Below are 21,123 nucleotides of genomic sequence, written 5' to 3'. Positions count from 1 at the left end.
GTGGTTGTCCAAAATACATGTTAAATAAATGTTTTATTCCACTAGAACAAAAAGACAGTTTGGACATGTCTTTGGTCCCTTCTTCTTTTAAGGATGCAATGCAGATACTAATTTCTTTTAGATGTTGTCAGAATGATAACAATGCTGGAAAGAAATGGATGAATATTAAACGAATGTCTATGTTTCTCCCAAGTAGGACCCCTGAAAAAGCACTCACTCATACCCCCACGATAGTATTCCAGTGCCCCTACTGCACTGCTAAACTTCAGACCCACAACCTTCCTCTCCTTTTCTCGTACTTACTCTGAAAGTCCCTAAGTACTTCCTTGTTGCCATGGCTTTTTGCCTGTCTGTCTCCCTGATCTTCTTCCCTACATTGGACGCAACTGCCCAAACCTTCAGCTCCCTTGCCTTCCCTGGCATTCCATTGCTGAAGTTCCTCTGTGCCTTTCTTTCCTCTTCTCTAGTTTCTTCCACCATTGCCCACTCTTCTTTAGCTCTGTGCTAAGACACCCAAACTTCTGCTGGCCCTCTGCTCTTCTTCCTTTACTCAAGCTCCTGCCAGCATGTTGTTAATTCATCCTAATTTGTACTCCCTGTTCTGTTGCTTCCCCTGAGTGCCAAGCCTCTCATTACAGTCAGAGGCCTAGACTTCACCCCAACTTCCTCTCCAATTAAATTCATTCAGTTCTGCTGAACCAGTATCAAGTGTCCAAATGGGCCAGTCATGGTGGCTCACGCCTATAATCCCAGCACTTTTAGAGGCCAAGGTGGGAGGATTGCTTGAGCCCAGAAGTTCAAGACCAGCCTGGGCAACATAGTGAGACCCCAGCCTCTACCAAAGAAAAATTGTTTAAATTAGTTAGGCATAGTGGTGTGCATCTGTGGTCCCAGCAACTTGGGAGGCTGAGATGGGAGGATCACTTGAGCTTGAGAGGTCGAGGCTGCAGTGAGCTGTGATCTTGCCACTGTACTCCAGCCTAGGCAACGGAGCAAGACCCTGTCTCTAAAATATAAATAAAAATAAAAGTATCCAAATACCTGTTATACATTATGTACTTTGTTAGATCATACATAGTATGTATGGCAGGAATTCTAAACAAAATGCCAAAGAAGACTGGGTGCTGTGGCTCATGCCTGTAATCCCAGCACTTTGGGAGGACAAGGCAGGCAAATCACCTAAGGTCAGGAGTTTGACCAGCCTGGCCAACATGGTGAAACTCCATCTCTACTAAAAAAAAAAAAAAAAAAATACAAAATAGCCGGGCGTGGTGGCACATAGCTGTAATCCCAGCTACTTACTAGGGTGGCTGAGGCAGGAGAATTGCTTGAACCCAGGAGGCCAAGGTTTCAGTGAGCCGAGATTGTGCCACTGCACTCCAGCCTGGGCATCAGAGTGACTCCATCTCAAAAAAGAAAAAAGAAAAAAAAAAAAAAAGCCAAAGAAGGTAATGCATGGAGACTGTGGTGAACTAAGGAGCATATGCCCACCTCTATTTATCCAGATAAGAGATACTCTCTCCATTTAAGGAGTATCTGTCACTCAACTCCAGTTACTGCCATGCAGGAATGTTGACCCAGTGTTGCTAGATCTTCTAGTTACTCAAGAGAAGCTAGAGATCTGAACTTACATATAAACTCTTCCAATTTTTACATAGTGGCAGCCAATTTACATTTTTTAAGTGCTGTGCAGCCAAACAAAATACGTCTGCTGTCTGAATTTAGCCCATGGAACACCAGTTTGACCAGCTCTAGTCTAGTGAAAAGGCATGAGCCTTAGAGTAGAACAGAATTAGATTTGTATCCTAACTTCCCCCATTTTGCAGTGTCCAACAGTATTCAGGGAACCCTTAGTGTTTCGTATTGTTTTAAATGCATCTCTCTCATTCAGCCTCTGTTTTTTGGTCAGGCAACAAGCTCTGCCAATATTTTCTTCAAGAGTCTTGTTCCAAGCTAGGAGCCGTGGCTCATGCTGTCATCCCAGTGCTTTGGGAGGCCAAGGTGGGTGGATCAGTTGAGCCCAGGAGTTCAAGACCACCCTGGGCAACATGGCGAAACCTCATCTCTACAAAAATGTTTTTAAAAATTAGCTGGACATGGTGGCATGTGCCTGTGGTTCCAGTTACTTGGGAGGCTGAGGTGGGAGGATCGTTTGAGCCCAGGAGGTCAAGGCTACAGTGAGCTGTGATGGTGCCATTGCATTCCAGCACTCCAGCCTGGGCATCAGAGTTAGACCTTGTCTTATTAAATAAATAAATAGCTTTTACAGTAGCATTCCCTTTATTCTACCCACCGCCCCCATCTCCACTGGCACAACCAACCATCACAGCATTCCAAGGAGCACACCACTCTTTAGGACTAAGGTGCTCATTTCTTCAGCTGCTGGGCGCATTACTTGCCAACAGCTATCAGTTAAATCCCTTTCCAGGAGTTGCCCTCAGCTGAAGAAAGCTGCCTCTCACCAGGTCCGTCTGCACTGGCTGGCAGATGCAGGGCTTAGGGTGGGGCTGCTCTGAAGGGCTTTCCTTGCTCCAGCGCTCCCTTAGGATCTGGAAGCTGAGGCATTTACTGTGACTACATTTAGTCCAACTTCTCTTTCTGCTCAATCCTACTCCTTTCTCTCCTGCACGAAGTTGATTCCAAGGGCAATTGAGTCCCATGAGTGTGGCTGGACACCATGGCTCAGGCCTATAATCCCAGCACTTTGGGAGCTGAGACAGGTGGATCGCTTGAGCCTAAGAGTTTGAGACCAGCCTGACCAACATGGTAAAACCACATCTTTACAAAAAATAAAAAAATTAGCCAGACATGGCAGTGAGCAGCTGTCATCTCAGCTCAGCTACTCAGGAGGCTAAGGCTGGAGGATTGCTTGATCCCAGGAGGTAGAGGCTGCAGTGAGCCGTGTTTGTACCACTGCACTCCAGGCTGGGTGACAGAGCAAGACCCTGTCTCAAAACAAACAGACAAAAATGTCCCATGAATGTGGTCTGATCCAGTGGAGCTGAAACATCTCCCTGGCCAGTTAGCACTAAGGTCCCCAGGAGAAGCCCAGACAGGCCCCGGCTTGCCATAGCAGTAGAATGTTAAAACTTTCAGCAATGGTGAAGAGCTGGAATGGGTGGGATGTAACATCAGTGGAACAAGGCACTCATAGGTGCAATCTATCAGGCATTTTAACAATATGGGACAAATAGTAGTTGAAGAACAATGAAATTGGATAGCTACTGATGGAGTAAACCTGTGCTTTGGAGAAAGACAATGAAAGGTTGAAGATGATTAATCACCAATTAAAGGCTAAGGAAGAAAGCCAGAATGCCTCCTTAGCAGCATATAAAGGAAGTAGGAGCAGAAAAAGCAGAAAATCAAGCTCAAGATTTAATTATAAGAGCAGCAGAACTCTGAAAAGGTTTTCAGCCCTAGTGAGTCTACTATACCAAGGTCAGGGGCATAGTTGAGAAGTGGGACCCTGACACTTTAGATGGGGCATCTGGGTCAATGCACTTGAGAACCTCAAAACCCACGTCACCTTGAGTGCTATGGGTTTGTAGAAGTGTCCCACTCCTCCCTATAGAAACTAGCACCCCAACCCCCTTGCTTGAAGATCAAGAAGTATTATCTACCTTGCAAGGCCACACACACTCTCCTCAGGATCTACCTGCACTTTTCCACCTGTCTAACAGACCAGTAACTAAGGTCAAGTCACACATAACCCCATTAAGAAAATGCTAGACCTGCTAAGGGAGGAGAGGCACTATATCCTGAAGGAGCTAAAAAACCTACCCAACTTAGGCTGGGCGCAGTGGCTTACACCTGTAATCCCAGCACTTTGGGAGGCCAAGGCGGGTGGATCACGAGGTCAGGAGATCGAGACCATCCTGGCTAACATGGTGAAACCCCGTCTCTACTAAAAATACCAAAAAAAAAATTTACCCGGGTGTGTTGGCACGCGCCTGTAGTCCCAGCTACTCTGGAGGCTGAGGCAGGAGAATGGCATGAACCCAGGAGGTGGAGCTTGCAGTGAGCCTAGATCGGACCACTGCACTCCAGCCTGGGTGACAGAGCAAGACTCCGTCTCAAAAAAAACCTGCCCAACTTATATATACATCTGCAGAAGGTGAGAGAAATGGGGAAGGGGTCCCCAATGTGCTGAAATGGGGAGGGAGGAGAAAATAATGCTAAATAAAGCAGAGTGTATGGATATAAGCAATGTAAATGTATTTACATTCTGGCAAGGACTCCAGGAGATAAAGCTAACAGATTGCTAGGATGGCTCTAGAAAGCTTGGAGAAAGCAATGGCCCACACTAAGCAAAATAGAAAGGCCAGAGCTGTCCTGGCGAACAATGGAAGAAGGGAGCAAAATACTTGGAAGTGGGAATGATATATTATTTACATGCTAACCTGTCAGCCGTGTTCTGCTGTTTATCACAAGCAATAAGGAATGTGCTGCTGAGAGGGACACAAGCATCGCTGAGAAGTCCAATAGCCGCTTTTATCTGTAGACCAGGGTTTATGGTGGAAGATGTTTCAGGGGCTAGGGTCCCTGAGAGCAATGGGCCTGCTAGAGACCAGGTGGCAGTGCATAACCAGCAGAAGATTAAGTGGCAGTGTTAGGAGTGGCAAGACAGAATGGCATCCAAGGAGGCCTGACCCCCAGGGAGCTATGAAGGTAGTTAGTAGGATACTGTGTGCCTCAAGGTGTAGTTTTTAAAACACAAGGACAGATAAGGAGGCGGCTGAGAGGAGCTGCCCCAAGAGTCAATCCCTTGCCCTGTTTCTCAACCTGAGCCAATTTCCAGAACCTAATGACTGAGGAAGACTGGATTCCCAGCAAGGGTATATAGTGATGAGTCCTTGTCCTCTCTGAATGGGTACTTAGCATGGGCATACTTGGTGGTTGGCAGAACTTCTATAGTAGTTCCTTGGCCTGTGGAGCAAGAGCAGTCATAGTGGGGAAGGCCAAGGCCATACCTGGGGAAACTTCTAAAATGGCACCCCTCTCACCCAGCCAACAGTCTACATTTTTAAAAACTGGCATCCCCTGGGGGAACATCAAAGAAAAGGATGCAAATACAGAGTAGCAGGGCTCCCACTCAATAAGGCTGATCCAGCTGCTGATGCCACCAAATGCCCAATCTGCCAGCAACAGCACGGATCTTTTGTCATTTACTCTTCATTCTTCTTCCTGCTGAGAACATAGATCAAAGCCTGGAAGTGAAGCAGCTATTTTGCAAAAGATGGAAGCTAAAGGAAACTTGGGTCCCTGATACTTCTTCAAGCAGCTGTACCTGCCCTGAACTGCCTGCCTCCAGAGTTCTGGTTACAGAAGAAAAATAAAACTCTGTTTTGTGAAGCATGTGCATCCAGGTTTCAGTTCCATGCAGCTGAATGCAACCCTAACTGACCCCGGCAGATACTGAGAAACGTAAAGAAAGAGGAGCTTTAAGCAGCTGCTGAATGGAACCTAGAGGTATAGAAAGAGGTGATTTTCAGAAGTGTTACTATGGGTTGTAATTAGGAAAATATACATAGGAATTTTTGGTTGTTAGGTTCTTCCTCTGAATGTTATACTACTCCAAAACTGGGCCAAGTGATGCCTAGGACTTATTTGGATTATTTATTAAGTACTTATGTAATTATCATAAGTGGTAGTAGTATCATTAGTACTACTATAACAAAACTTTGTAAGAGAAACATTCCAGAGGAAGGGGCACAAAAGGAAATGAGAGCTAGAAATTGACACTATCATGCCTTTGCTCTTTTTACCTGGGTCTGAAATAACTTTTCTTTTGTCTGTCCTTTTTTTTTTTTTTTTTTTTTTTTTTCTTTTTTCTTTTTTGAGGCAGAGTTTTGCTCTGTTGCCTAAGCTGGAGTAGAGTGGCACGATCTCAGCATACTACAGCCTCTGCCTCCTGGGTTCAAGTGTTTCTCGTGCCTCAGCCTCCCGAGTACCTGGGATTACAGGCATGTACCACCATGCCCTACTAATTTGTGTATTTTGTCATGTTGGCCAGGCTGGTCTCAAACTCCTGGCCTCAAGTGATCCATCTACCTCAGCTTCCCAAAGTGCTGGGATTATAAGCATGAGTCACTGTCTCTCCTTTAAAGCCCACCTAATCCTCCAGTGCTGAACTTGCTTTGGCCACTCCAGTCCTTATTCCCCTTCTTCTTTTTTTTTTTTTTTTGAGACAGAGCCTTGCTCTGTCTCCCAGGCTGGAGTACAGTGGCGTGATCCTGGCTCACCACAACTTCTGCCTTCCAGGTTCAAGCAGTCCTCATGCCTCAACCTCCCGAGTAGCTGAGATTACATGCACCCACCGCCATGCCTGGCTAATTTTTGTATTTGTGGTAGAGACAGGGTTTCACCATGTTGGCCAGGCTGGTCTGGAACTGCTGACCTCGGGTGATCCGCCCGCCTCAGCCTCTCAAAGTGCTGGGATTACAGGCGTGAGCCATCGTGCCCAGCCTATTTCCTGGACTTTTAAGTGCATGTAGTCATCTTGTCTTCATCTCAGGCATGCCAGGCTCCTAGCAGTATCAAACCACAGGAGAACCATTATAAATTTGTTTTGATTGATTAATCAAAGGGGAGCAACTGGAAACAGTTACAGGCTAATTTGTTATCAACTGCCTAGGTAAGGAAAATTACTATGAGGATTCATCCTATGTGAATGTTCTGGTGTAGCCATTAAAAAGGTAAGTCATAAACAGCTGAGAAAGAAACATTTGTCCTTCAGTCTTTGGTGATATAGTCTCTCAATCTTTCAGAGAACTCTGCTTCTATTAATATCATTCATTTCTTCATTCTCGCATACCTAGTGCAGCTAAGTGTTCCATGGGACTCATAAGAGAAGATTCAATTTCTGCTCTGAAGAGGTGTAGTTATGAAAGATACGTCAGGTCTCTAAATAACTATCAGAGATGATAGAATAATAGAAACTTCCTTTTAAGGGGTGCTTACAAGACACCAGGCATTATACTATGCACTTACGTACAATATTGTTTTTAAAGTCCATACAGCCATGCGAGGTAGATATTACTATCCCCATTTTACAGATAAGGAAAAGAGTTCAAAAAGATTTAGTAAAATGCTCAGGTCGCCTAGCTAGTATGAGTCTGGTAGTCAGCTGAAGTCAGCTTTGTCTGACTCCAGATTCATGCTCTTATCCACCATACAGCATGGTCCAAAGACAGTTTCTTGGAACTTTCATGCCTCCAAATGACTCGTGGCCAGATGAGTTTGAGAAATGCTATGCACTGTAGTTCCCTATTGGCAGTTCACAGTGGTGTTCCGTATTACAATGTAATAGTTTAAGCCAGTGGCCTCCAAACTTTTTTGACAGTATATTCCTTTTTTAAAACAAACCAAAAAAAAGTTTTTGAAGGCATATTCGTATCAGTAAAAGAATGTAAGCACCTCTGCCCAGTATAGGACTTACAGATTCTATATATTTTTAACTATTTTTAATTTTAGTCTGTTTAATATATTAATTTTTGTTCTCACTAAAATTTCCAGCATTAGTAATATCTGTGATATGATTAATAGTATTTAATATATGATAAACATAAAATGTTAATATTGTTTATAATAATATTTTTACAAAGAGCATTGTGATTGGACTTGTTTTACATTTTTCAGCTTTTTTTTGAGACAGAATCTTGCTCTGTCACTCAGGCTGGAGTGCAGTGGTGCAATCTCAGCTCACTACAACCTCCTCCTCTTGGGTTCAAGTGATTCTCGTGCCTCAGACTCCCGAGTAGCTGGGTTACAGGCACCCACCACAACACCAAGCTAATTTGTTTTTTTCTTTTGAGATGGGGTCTCGCTCTGTCGCCCAGGCTGAAGGGCAGTGGCGTGATCTTGGCTCATTGCAACCTCTGCCTCCCAGGTTCAAGCGATTCTCCTGCCTCAGTCTCCTGAGTAGCTGGGATTACAGGCACCCACCATCTTGCCCGGCTAAATTTTTGTATTTTTAGTAGAAACAGGGTTTCACTATGTTGGTTAGGCCGGTCTCAAACTCCTGACCTCAAGTGATCCACCCGCCTCAGCCTCCCAAACTGCTGGGATTACAAGCATGAGCCACTGCGCCTGGCCCTTATTTCTCAGCATATTGATTTATTGTTCTTTTCAAAGTTCTGCTTCTAAAGTTCAGGTTTTTTGTTTGTTTGTTTGTTTTTGAGACGGAGTCTCACTCTGTCGCCCAGGCTGGAGTGCAGTGGTGCAGTCTCAACTCACTGCAACCTCTGCCCCCGGGGTTCAAGCCATCCACCCACCTCGGCCTCCCAAAGTGCTGGGATTACAGGTGTGAGCCACCACACCCGGCCTATTTTGTTCCTTTTTAAATGGATATCATAACTTACACATTTGCTCTAAAAGAGTACATATACACAAATGGATGAAGTTGTCATTGGGTCTGCTTACTTTTTCTTTTTTTTTTTTTTTTTTTGAGACGGAGTCTCCATCTGTCGCCCAGGCTGGAGTACAGTGGTGCGATCTCGACTCACTGCAACCTCTGCCCCTGGGGTTCAAGCGATTCTCCTGCCTCAGCCTCCCAAGTAGCTGGGATTATAGACGCCCACCAACACAGCCCGCTAATTTTTTGTATTTTTAGTAGACACTGGGTTTCATCATGTTGGCCAGGCTTGTCTTGAATTCCTGGCCTCAGGTGATCCACTTGCCTTGGCCTCCCAAAGTGTTGGGATTACAGGCATGAGCCCCCGCGCCTAGCCTATGATATTAATTTTCCACCCTGTTCACTAATTATGCAAGGGTGCTGCTGCTCTTGTAATGCTGTTAGCATCTTTCCATTTTTCCTGATGGGAACCAGTTGTTTTTCTAAACTAACAAATGAGTACAAAATCCACTGAAACATTTCCTTTTAAACCTAAATGGGTTAGAAATTTTGATATCCAAGTTTTAAAAATATATGGCTGTGAGTTTTTTTTTTTTTTGGTTTGTTTGTTTCCTTTTTTGAGACGGAGTCTCGCTGTGTCGCCCAGGCTGGAGTGCAGTGGCGTGATCTCGGCTCACCGCAAGCTCCACCTCCCGGGTTCAGGCCATTCTCCTGCCTCAGCCTCCCGAATAGCTGGGACTACAGGCACCCGCCACCACGCCTGGATAATTTTTTTTATATATTTTTAGTAGAGACGGGGTTTCACGTGTTAGTCAGGATGGTCCCGATCTTCTGATCTCATGATCCACCCGCCTCGGCCTTCCAAAATGCTGGGATTACAGGCGTGAGCCACCGCGCCAGGCCGCAGCTATGAGTTTTTATAAATACATACTTGTCTTTACAACAAAGCCACATAACTATGAAATATTTTTAAAAGATCTGTTTTCCAAATGCCCTCTCCATAACATGTTTTTTTAGGAGTTTGTCATTCTCTCAATCATTTTTAAATAACACCTTTATTTTAAAGGTCACATTGTGTGTGTATGCACCCGCACGCAGGCATGTTTTGATACTACTGACAGCTTCTGGCCTTCACAGAAAATGTCAGCAAATTCAGTTTATTGGAATCCAGTTAGTGTAATCTATATAACCACTTAATTAGGCACAGACAAGCTGCAATGTATCACCATGCACTGAAAATGAATAAATGAATGAACCTGGAGGGTGTCACTAACATGTCCTCTATGGTATGGGGTCCCACTCTTGGAGAAATGAGAACAGCCTGAGAAAATACAGACATAAAGAACTGGCTACCTCCCTTCCTTTCTCTAACCTTATCCTTCTTCCAAGACTAAATTGTGAACAACGGAACTGTCAACCAGGAGCTCCTCCTGGGGAAGGAAAGAAAGCAGCCTTGATTAAAATGTAACTTCTGGGCTGGGCATGGTGGCTCACACCTGTAATCCCAGCACTTTGGGAGGCCGAGGCGGGCAGATCACGAGGTCAGGAGATTGAGACCATCCTGGGTAACACGGTAAAACCCCGTCTCTACTAAAAATCAAAAAAATTATCTGGGCATGGTGGCGGGTGCCTGTAGTCCCAGCTACTCAGGAGGCCGAGGCAGGAGAATGGCGTGAACCCAGGAGGCAGAGCTTGCAGTGAGCAGAGATTGTGCCACTGCCCTCCAGCCTGGGTGGCAGAGTGAGACTCTGTCTCAAAAAAAAGTAACTTCTGGTGCTGGTGTAAGGACAGCTATAAAACATTGAAATAGGCTAGGCGCGGTGGCTCATGCCTGTAATCCCAGCACTTTGGGAGGCTGAGGCGGGCAGATCACTTGAGGCCAGGAGTTGGAACCTGGCCAACATAGTGAAACTCCATCTGTACTAAAAATGCAAAATATTAGCCGGGTGTGGTGGTGGGGGCCTATAATCCTAGCTACTCAGGAGGCTGAGGCAGGAGAATTGCTTGAACCCAGGAGCCAGAGGTTGCTGTGAGCCGAGAACGCACCACTGCACTCCAGCCTGCGTGAGACAGTGAGACTCCATCTCAAAATAAATAAATAAATAAACAAAAATAAATAAAATCGAGAGTCTGTAAATAAATCTTCACACTTATAGTCAATTGATTGTCAACAAGGATACCAAGACAATTCAACAGGGAAAGAATAGTCTTTCCAACAAGTACTGCTGGAATAACTAGATAGCCACCTGCAAAGTAATAAAGTTGGACCTCTATCTCACACCATATACAAAAATTAAAATGGATCAAAGACCTGAATATAAGAGCTAAAATTCTAGAACTCATCAAATAAAACAAAGAAGTAAATCTTTGTGACTTTGTGTTAGGCAATGGTTTCCTAGATATGATGCTAAAGCAAAGCAGTTAAGGAAAAAAATGGTAAATTGGACTTCACATTTTTTTTTTAACTTTGTGCTTCAAAGAATTCCATAAAGAAAGTGAAAAGACAACTCAAAGAATGGGAGAAAATATTTTCAAATCATATATCTGATAAGAGACTTGTATTTAGACTATATAAAAACTCTTACAACTCAAAAACAAATAACCCAATTAAAAAATAGACCAATGGCCCAGTGCGGTGGTTCATGCCTATAATCCCAGCACTTTGGGAGGCCGAGGCGGGCAGATCACCTGAGGTCAGGAGTTCAAGATCAGCCTGGCCAATATGACGAAACCCTTCTTTACTAAAAATGCAAAAATTAGCTGGATGTGGTGGCATGTGCCTGTGGTCCCAGCTACTCAGGAGGCTGATCAGGAGAATCACTTGAAAGCTGTGAGGCAGAGGTTGCAGTGAGCCAAGATTGCACCGCTGCACTCCAGCCTGGGTGACAGAGTGAAGCTCCATCTCTAAATAAATAAATAAATATAAATAAATTGACTGGGCACGGTGGCTCATGCCTGTAATCCCAGCACTTTGGGAGGCCGAGGCTGGTGGATCACCTAAGGTCAGGAATTCAAGACTAGCCTGGCCAACTTGGTGAAACCCCGTCTTTACTAAAAATACAAAAATTAGCCAGGCGTGGTGGTGCCTGCCTGTAATCCCAGCTACTAGGGAGGCTGAGACAGGAGAATCACTTGAACCCAGGAGGCGGAGGTTGCAGTGAGCTGAGATCACACCACCGCACTCCAGCCTGGGCAACAGAGAGAGACTCTGTCTCAAATAAATAAATCAATAAATACAGGCAAAGGATGTAAATGCATGTTTCTCCAAAGAAGATATGCAAATGACCAATAAGCACAAGAAAAGATGCTCGACATTATGAGCCATTAGGAAATGCAAATCAAAACCACAGTGAGGTACCACTTCATGCCTATTAGGATGGCTATAATAAAAGACAGATAATAATGTTGTAGCAAGGATGTGGAGAAATTGAAATCCTGATACACCGCTGGTAGGAATGTAATATAGTGCAGCTATTTTGGAAAACATTTTGGCAGTTCCTCCAAAGGTTAAACAGAGCTATGATCAAGCAATTCTACTCCTAGGTATATACCCAAGAGAAATGAAAAAACATATGTGCACACATAGACTTGTACACACGTGTTCATAGCAGCTTTATTTATGATAGCCATAAAGTCAAAACAACCCAAAGATCTATAAACTGATAAATGGATAAACGAAAGTGGTATATTCATACAATGAACTATCACTTAGCTATAAAAAAGAATAAAGTACTGATACATGCTACACCATGGATGAACCTTGAAAGCATTATGCTAAGTGAAGGAGGTCAGTCACAGAATAACACATGTAGTATTGTATAATTTCATTTATATGAATTGTTCATAAAAGGCAAATCTATAGAGGCATAAAGTCAATTAGTGGTTACCACGACTGCTAATGGGTATGAGGCTTAATTTTGGGGTGATGAAAGTATTCCAAAATTGACTGTGGTGATGGCCTGCAACTGTGAAAATACTGTAGTAAAACCCTTCAAATTGTGTGCTTTAAGTGGGTGAATTGCATCATACTTGAATTATATGTGAATAAAGCTTTTTTTTTTTTTTTTTTTTAGTAACTCCTGCATTCTTCTTTTTTTGTTTTTAAGCAGGGTCTCACTCTGTCACCCAGGCTAGAGTGCAGTGGCATGATCACTGCCCACTGCAGCCTCAATCTCCCAGGCTTAAACAATCCTCCCACTTAAATGATCCTCCCACTAGTCCTCCCAAACAACTAGGACTACAGGTGCACACCACCACACCTAACTAATTTTTTTTTTTTTTTTTTAAACAGAGTCTCACTCTGTCACCCAGGCTGGAGTGCAGTGGTGCAATCTCGGCTCACTGCAAGCTCCGCCTCCCGGGTTCGCACCATTCTCCTGCCTCAGCCTCCTGAGTAACTGGGACAACAGGTGCCCGCCACGACGCCCGCCTAATTTTTTTTTGTATTTTTAGTAGAGACGGGGTTTCACCGTGTTAACCAGGATGGTCTCAATCTCCTGACCTCATGAGCCGCCCACCTCAGCCTCCCAAAGTGCTGGGATTACAGGCGTGAGCCACCGCGCCTGGCCACCTAACTAATTAAAAAAATTTTTTTGTGTTGCCCTGCCCAGACTGGTCTCAAACTCCTGGGCTCAATGAGCCTCCCACCTCAGCCTCCCAAAGTGCTGAGATTACAGGCATGAGCCACACGCCTCCTCCATTGCTCTGATAGGCAAAATGAGAAAGGGGCTAACCCCTCCTGTGCATTATAACGGGATTTAGGGACTTTAAGGGAAAGGGGAAGCACGTTATTAATGAATAAAAACTTCTTAATTAACCACTACCTGTTAAATCTAACAAGTTCAAAAGCTACTGACACAGCCATGTTTGCAGAAGGGAATAGCAAGCACAAAGATAATCTGACCCAGACGACCCATACCGATCCTCAGCCACAGACCCTGGTGAGCCTGAGCCTCTCCCCAGCTCCTGCTACCTCTGATGGGTCTTCAGGACTTGCTTGTCCTAGCAGGGCTGATAGTCCTGCTGAGTTGCCCATTTGAATGAGGGAATGTCTGGAGAGAGGAGAGGGATGGAACAGAGCCTTCCCAGTGCTTTCCAGTGACTCGAAGAGGTTTTCCCAAAAGTCTCACAGTAGAAGATGCTTGAGAAAGTGGGACATTCAGGGCCAGACTTTAGCAGAATCCTCTACCCCAACCCAGTGAAGGCCTCATCTTGTGCTACTTTCCCTTGCAACTCGGGGAGAATCAGATTCATCAAGAACTTTCACCTTCCTTTTACTGAATTTTGGTTCCCTTTCCAATGGTTCCAACATGCCCAGTGAAGTGAATTGTTCCATCTGTACAACCTGGGGTGGTGTGGTGAAGGGGAAGGAGACCCGCTCCCTCTCCCACTTCCCAGTGAGGCCTATGAAGAGACAACTAGACTCTTCTCCTACCAACTGGACTACCTCAGGCCTAGAGTTGGAGTTAGCAGACCACTGTGGGGGAGCCACAGCCCTCAGTAGAGCTAGGAACAGTGGGAAACAAATCTGTGACTATAGGACCTGCTGCTTTTTTTTTTTTTTTTTTTTGAGGCAGAGTCTTACTCTTTTGCCCAAGCTGGAGTGCAATGGTGCAATCTCAGCTTACTGCAACTTCCACCTCCTGTGATCAAGCGATTCTCGCCTTAGCCTCCCAAGTAGCTGAGATTACGTGCACGTGCCACCATGCCTGGCTAATTTTTGTATTTTTAGTAGAGATAGGGTTTCACCATGTTGGCCAGGCTGGTCTCAAACTTCTAGCCTTAAGTGATCCATCTGGCCCGGCCTCCCAAAATGCTGGGGTTACATGTAGGACGTGTTTCTACGTGGACGACTCAAGGTATATGTAAGACCAAGCTTTCCATGTATACCCATGTTAGAAGAAGCTGACCTCAGAAGGGCATGTGAATATTTGGGTGAGAAAAGGCAAAAACATGGCTAAGGAGCAGCCAGGAGGCCAGGTTGGCTGGAATATGGGCCTAGTTAGAAGACAGAGTCATGGATGGGGCTAATCTGGGCAAAGCCTTGAAGGTCTCACTGAGAAACTGGAATTCTCTGCCTATAGCCCCAGTGTACAAAAGGTGGTGGTTATGCAAGGACAAAGCCACAGCTATGTCCTTTGCTTGGATTTCACAAAAGAATACACTTTTAAATCATCTGCAGGAGGCTAAGACAAAGGTTTATCTTTGGCTCCAATTATGTAATTCCAGAAGTATGAAGACTTTTGTACGTGTCTGGTTCTTGGTTGCACACATCAGAAGCCACGTGCAGTTTACCTAAACAGAAAGGGAGTGAGTATATTGGAAGAATGTTGGTGGGTCACAGAACGGGTGGGGAGGCTTGGTCACCAGCCCCAGGAAACAGGCAGGAACCCATGTAGGTGAGTCAGCAGGAAGCCCAGTCAAAGATGTGACACAGGAACATCACCCACAGCCACAGCCGCTGCTGTGGATGCTCTCTAAGGGCTCCTGTGTCTTGGCATCATCACACCCCCCAAAAACCATCATTCCCTGCTGGAACAGCCCACCGGTGAGCCAGGAGGCAGGGACAGGGAATGTTTGGCCTTTTCCAGCTCCCACAGGCAGAGGCCTTCCCATCAAGACCTTCCAAAAGTGGAATTCCCACAAAATAGGAAGGAGATCTAGGTGTTACGTAGTCCCCAAAACCAGCAAATGTTCATAATTTGGAGATACTTAAAAAAGACTGATATTTCTTTTTTTTTTTTTTTTTTTCTAGTTTTAACTCAAAGATATGGTAGGTTTTTAAAGGATGTATTTAAGAACCAGACTATTCTGGTTTTTCTTAATACAGTACTTTGGAACGACAGTATAGGAGAATGGGTTAAGTATATGGCCTGAACTCAGACCAGACCTGGGTTCGAAGCCCAGCTTTACCGTTTCCTAGCAGTGTGGCCCTGGGCAAGAAAAGTAACCTCTCAGAACCTATGCTCTTCTGTAAAATGGGGTCATTATAGTACCTACCTCACAGCTTTGAACTTTGAGGTTTAAGTGAGATCATGCGTGTGAAGATCCTATCAGTGGTTGGCGCCGGGGAAGCACTCCATAAATATCAGCTATTGTCATTGGGTGACCTGTCCTAAGGTCTGAGAAAACAACATGGTCACTTCGGGCCCCATACCTTGGGGTATGTAGGCTCTGGCCTGACTTTAATTCCAGGCAGCTAGAGCCACACAAGGGAAGGGGGATGTACAGATGTTCACCTGGATATGTTTCCCCCTCAATCCTTGCTTTTTTACCTTTTATTCTATTTTATTTATTTATTTATTTATTTATTTTTTGAGACAGAGTTTTGCTCTTGTTGCCCAGGCTGGAGTGCAATGGCAAGATCTCAGTTCACCGCAACCATCACTTCCCAGGTTCAAATGATTCTCCTGCCTCAACCTCCCGAGTAGCTGGGACTACCAGCATGCGCCAGGCGATGCCCAGCTAATTTTGTATTTTTAGTAGAGTCAGGGTTTCTCCTTGTTGGTCAGGCTGGTCTCAAACTCCCGACCTCAGATAATCCACTTGCCTCAGCCTCCCAAAGTGCTGGGATTATAGGGGTGAGCCACCATGCCGGCCTTTTACCTTTTATTGCTTAAGGCCATGAGCTTTGGTGTTAAAGGTTTGGATTTGAATCCAGACCTACCAGATGATGTTGGGCATTTCAAGTAACCCTCAGGCTTTTTTATTGCAAAGTGAGAATAATGCTATCTACCTCGTGGCAGTGCTGTAATAAGTAAATCAGATAGTCTGTGGAGGGTGCTTAGCACCCTGGCTCATAGATGAGAAGGGTCCTCATTAGTATATATTGGTCCTTATGGGCTAGGGGAGAAGTAGCACCTCCCAAGAAGATTCTTTTCCTTCTATAACATCACATGTACGTTTATCTCTTTGGTGCTTAAATTATCTGGCAAGGATTCTTTTAGTTTTTACAAAAAAATTTTGTTTTAAATTACCTTGACAGTGGGAGGTCACATCTGTGGAAAATGCTGGTGTTCATATAACAAAAAGCTAGACCAGATCACTGCAAGTGTGCAGGTCCAAGGGTAAAGCAGGTCAGCACTGCTGAGAGTATTGTCCATTGGACTCTCATTCCAGAGATGCTCCTCAGGAAGGGTGCTATAGTCCAATAGGTTTGGCGAGTATGACTCCATCCTCCTTTTAGAAAATTACAATGCAGGCCAGGCATGGTGGCTCACTCCTGTAATCCCAGCACTTTGGGATGCTGAGGCGGGTGACTCACTTGAGTCCAGGAGTTCGAGACCAGCCTGGGCAACATAGTGAAATCCCTTCTGTACTAAAAATACAAAAATTAGCCAGGTGTGGCACGTCTGTAGTCCCAGCTACTTTAGAGGCTGAGGCACAAGAATCACTTGAATGCAGCAGGTGGAGGTTGCAATGAGCCAAGGTCACACCACTGCACTCCAGCCTGGGTAACAGAACAAGACTCAAACTCAAAAAAAGTAAATAAATAAAAATAAAAGTGTATATAAGACATAGTGTAAACATAGTTCTCCAAGGCGGGCAGATCATGAGGTCAGGAGATCGAGACCATCCTGGCCAACACGGTGAAACCCTGTCTCTATTAAAAATACAAAAATTAGCCGGGCGTGGTGGCGGACGCCTGTAGTCCCAGCTACTCAGGAGGCTGAGGCAGGAGAATGGCCTGAACCCGGGAGGCGGAGCTTGCAGTGAGCTGAGATCCGGCCACTGCAGTCCAGCCTGGGCGACAGAGCGAGACTCTGTCTCAAAAAAAAAAAAAAAAACCTAGTTCTATTCAGAATCTACCGTGTTATAAATCTGAGCTAACATTAATATGGAAGCTATAATAAACATTTAATCAAAGATAATTTTGTATGCCCCCTTAGACTTTAGAAAAACTTTTAAAATGTGCTTAGAACCTACCCAAAGATATTTTACTACTTGCCTTCTTTTTCTCTCAGTGCCTTCTATGTTTCTCATTATATTCAAAAGTATGTCATTTGGTTCAGTCCTACACTTGACAGTCTGTTGACAACCATCAGAGCCCTTCAAACTCTTTCAGGAAACCACACAAGTGAAAAGAAGCATCAGGAAATTCCACAGTGAACAGTTTAGGAAGGCAGATAGGCAGGTGCTGAATTCTAAGTATGGTCTGCATATGTGTGTGCATGTGTGCATGTATGTGATTTGTGTGTACACATGAGTGTGACTGCATGTTTTTGTTCATGCCTGCATGTGGGAACATAATTTGTGTGCATCAGTGTGTGCACAAGTGTGTATTTGTGGGTACGTGTGTGTGCACATCTGTGTGTTGGAAGACAAAACACAACCAAGATGCTGCTTCCTGAAAGGGGATATTGGGGTTGGGGGCAACACAACTCCTTAAACTGTGTTTAAGGCAGTCCTTACCAGTTAACTTCCAGAGAAGGGAATAAACTCAGAAACCTTTCAAAGGAAGGAAAGAGCAACAAAAGATTGGGCATGATTAATTCATAAAAAGATGAATGAAAATGTAAATAACATGTTAAATTGAGCATTAAGTTCTTCAAGAGGCTGAGAAGGAACAGGTCTGGCTTTATTATATTGCATTAAAACCAGTGATAACTATTTTAAGTTTTAAGTTGTCATTCTTTTTTTTTTCTTTTAAGTCTTTTTCTAGGTTGGGTTTCCCAGAACACCACCCTGAGATGAGGACTTGTGTGTAAGTAATAAATTAAGCAAGGGCTCCCAGGAGAAATCAGTGAAGGCGTGGAGGAGGCAGGCAAAGGAAGGAGCCCAGCCAGTCTGTGATTCAGTCCTATCCTGTGGTGGGGGAGGAGGGGTGGGGGTGGGGGAACACTCTGGGATGTAAGTCACACCTGAGTCTGTCTCAGCCTAAGACAAGAGAGGGTCTCACCCTTGGTCATCCACTAAGGGCCATGCCAAGAGCATGAAAACCTACTAGGCACTTCCAGAATTCCATCCTTGAGGGAAAAGTGGCTCCAGCAGCCCAGGGCAAATTCCCCTAAGAAGAGTCACAGGTGCAGGCCATTGTAAACAAAAGCACACTTGAAGGTGGAGAGAAATGACTAAGATCATAAAAAGATCTAGAGGGGGACTCTCTCTGAAGCTGCTGTGATTCTGAGGGCTGCCTGACTTAAAAAAAAAAAAGATCTGGAGGGATTTGGGCAGAACACTTAGATCAAACATCCTCTTTCACCATGGGGATTCCTGTCTGGGCCTTCTGCCGTGTGGGATATGCAGAAGGCACTGCAATGAAGAGAGAGTCACCAGTGCAGAAATGCAAACCATGAGGAGATAGTAAGAGGCATTTGGAAGTCCTGAAGTACCATAAAGAATGAAGACTTCCAGCACGGTGGCTCAAGCCTGTAATCCCAGCATTTTGGGAGGCTGAGGCGGGTGGATCACTTGAGGTCAGGAGTTCAAGACCAGCCTGGCCAACATGGTGAAACGCCATCTCTATTAAAAATACAAAAATTAGCCAGGCATGGTGGCACATGCCTATAATTCCAGCTACTCTGGAGTATGAGGCAGGAGAATTGCTTGAACCCGGGAGGCAGAGGTTGCAGTGAGCCCAGATTGTGCCACTGCACTCTAGCCTGGAGACAGAGCTAGAATCAGTATCAAAAAAAAAAAAAAAAAAAAAAAAAAAAGGAGGTAGACCCAGCCCTGTGGTCCAGGAGAAAAAAGAATATGACTCAGGGACCGGCCTGAGAACCCAGAATTGGTTCAGAATGTGAGAAACTCCATTGCAAGAGGCCTGTGAGCCCCCACCCAGATGAACTCTCACAGCAAAGACTGTACCATGAAACAGAAATCATCCCTGGCCTGGCCAAAGAAGCATGCCTGGACCACCACTGCCTAACAACTAGTTGAATGGAAAGTCTTTGAAAATTGGGTCATAGACTGGGTAGCCTGAAATGTGCACTAAACGGGGTATTTATCTGTATTGCTAGAGATCGCCAGTTCCCAGGTTCCAGGCACCTCTCTCTGCCCTCCTGCGAGGCAACACGGTGATCCAGTTAAGGGTTTGGAGTCAGACTGCCTGTGTTTGTACCCTGACTGTATACAAAGTGGGTAAGCTAAGCCAAGCCACTTCACTTCTCTGAGCCTCAGTATCCTCATCTGAAAGTGGAGTTATTTATAAGACGTACCTCCTAGTGGTGGTTTTATTTTGTTTATTGGTTTTGTTTTTCCTAGATTCATTAGTGTATATAGTTCAGTGTCTGGGATAGCCTGTGATCAAACACATTATCTATTATTAATTGGCTATACTTTCCTCTTGAATAGACTTCCTGAAACAAGCTGCACCCCAGCTGAACTTATTTTGATATCTTTAGCTTTTTGGTTATGGTTTATAAAAGCATAGTATATAAATATTCTATTTTGGGGCTGAGAAGAACATTTTTGGATTTTTAAATCAATGAAACCTTATTTTCAAACCAACTTCTGTAAGAAGCTACATTTGTAAAGTGTCCGGAGCTGCACGCCCCGGCCATAGCGAATAATAATTAAAGATTAAACGCCTGAGCTATATTCATTTCCACCCCACACTTTCTCCCTAGATTACCTTCTTCCCTGTATTAATACCGCCATTAAAAGATGGCGCTCTTCCTGCTGCTTCTTCATTCATTTTTCCCGCGCCCGCGAAAAGACTACCTGACAGCGCATGCGCAATATGACGTCTATCTGGCCACGCCTTCTGCAATGAGGTCATTTCCGCCTTAGCCCAACCCCTTCCCCTCCAAATGTATATAAGGCATTGCATTACCGCCATTAAACGAGACTTGATCAGAGCACTGTCTTATGTCCGTTTCTCGTGTCTCTTGTTCCCCAAATTCCCACCCCCTCCTCCAGGGCCTACACTGACTATCCCGCGGGCCGGGATAGTAAAGCCAGTGACAGCTGCCTCTAGTTGAAGTTGTTGGGAGCAGAAGCCTCACCTTTCTTCCTGCCCAGTGCCTGGGACACCACGGGAAGTGCTGGTCTCCTGGAACAAGTAGGAACACGCCCCGCATTCAACATTGCCCCAGTACATCCTCTTAGTTTACAGTCTGAAGTTCATCAGGGGGAGATGACTTGTTCAAGATCTTTCCAGCCTGTCAGTGACAGAGCAGGCACTTAAATCCAGGCACTGTTCTCTTCGATGACTTCCCTCACTTTCGTCACTCCAGGACCACCTGCACCATTTTTGGTTTCGCTAGAGTATCATGTTATTTATTTATCTAATTCCTTGCAGTGATTTCCCCCTTCTTTTTTAAAATCTTAGCCTTGCTATGAGCAGTAACATCTACGAATCTCATGTTTGACCTATTATAGTCTTTCTTAATATGCATTTAAACAAATAAGTATTTTAAAAAATATGTGTTCATGGCCAGGTGCATTGGTTCACATCTGTAATCCAAGCACTGTGGGAGGCCAAGGTGTGAGGATCACTTGGACCCAGGAGTTGGATACCTTGCAACAAAGCGAGACCCCATCTCTACAAAACATTAAAAAAAAATTAGCTGGACATGGGGGCACTCACCTGTAGTCCAAGCTACTCAGGTGGTTGAGGCAAGAGAGTTGCTTGAGCCCAGGAGTTCAAGGCTGAGGTAAGTTATGATCACACCACTGAACTCCAGCCTGGGCAACAGAGCAAGACCCTGACTCAAAAAATTATACACACACACACACACACACACACACACGCATATAATTTTGGAACATATATTTGGAACAAAATATATAATTTTGGAACATACTGCCCTGTGTGCAAAACAGAAAAT

General features: G+C 44.7%; 2 long non-coding RNA genes across 4 annotated transcripts in view; one reads left to right on the top strand and one right to left on the bottom strand.

Moving 5' to 3' along the window:
- Positions 1-21,123, top strand: part of LOC105485205 (uncharacterized) — a 36,715-nt gene that overhangs the window by 2,833 nt on the left and 12,759 nt on the right. The window contains exons 3-8 of one of the 2 annotated variants that reach the window (XR_003018824.2): positions 5,200-5,481; positions 6,635-6,695; positions 14,582-14,662; positions 18,004-18,056; positions 19,312-19,432; positions 19,921-20,354. This is a non-coding gene — a long non-coding RNA (uncharacterized lncRNA). The remainder of the gene's footprint in view (positions 1-5,199; positions 5,482-6,634; positions 6,696-14,581; positions 14,663-18,003; positions 18,057-19,311; positions 19,433-19,920; positions 20,355-21,123) is intronic. The other variant, XR_011615589.1, reaches the window with a different exon arrangement.
- On the bottom strand, positions 7-19,998 carry LOC105485204 (uncharacterized). Of its 2 annotated transcripts, none has more exons than XR_989404.3 (3): positions 19,926-19,998; positions 15,353-15,474; positions 7-144 (listed from the first exon to the last, which is right to left on the bottom strand). It is a non-coding gene; the product is annotated as an uncharacterized lncRNA (long non-coding RNA). The 2 variants fall into 2 exon arrangements; XR_989403.2 differs by lacking the exon at positions 7-144 and adding an exon at positions 14,539-14,647.

This window comes from Macaca nemestrina, chromosome 17, assembly GCF_043159975.1.
Source record: "Macaca nemestrina isolate mMacNem1 chromosome 17, mMacNem.hap1, whole genome shotgun sequence".
In the NCBI taxonomy this organism is placed as follows: Eukaryota; Metazoa; Chordata; class Mammalia; order Primates; family Cercopithecidae; genus Macaca; species Macaca nemestrina.
The sequence above is the reverse complement of the archived record's forward strand: the minus strand, read 5'-3'. Positions and strand labels throughout refer to the sequence as shown.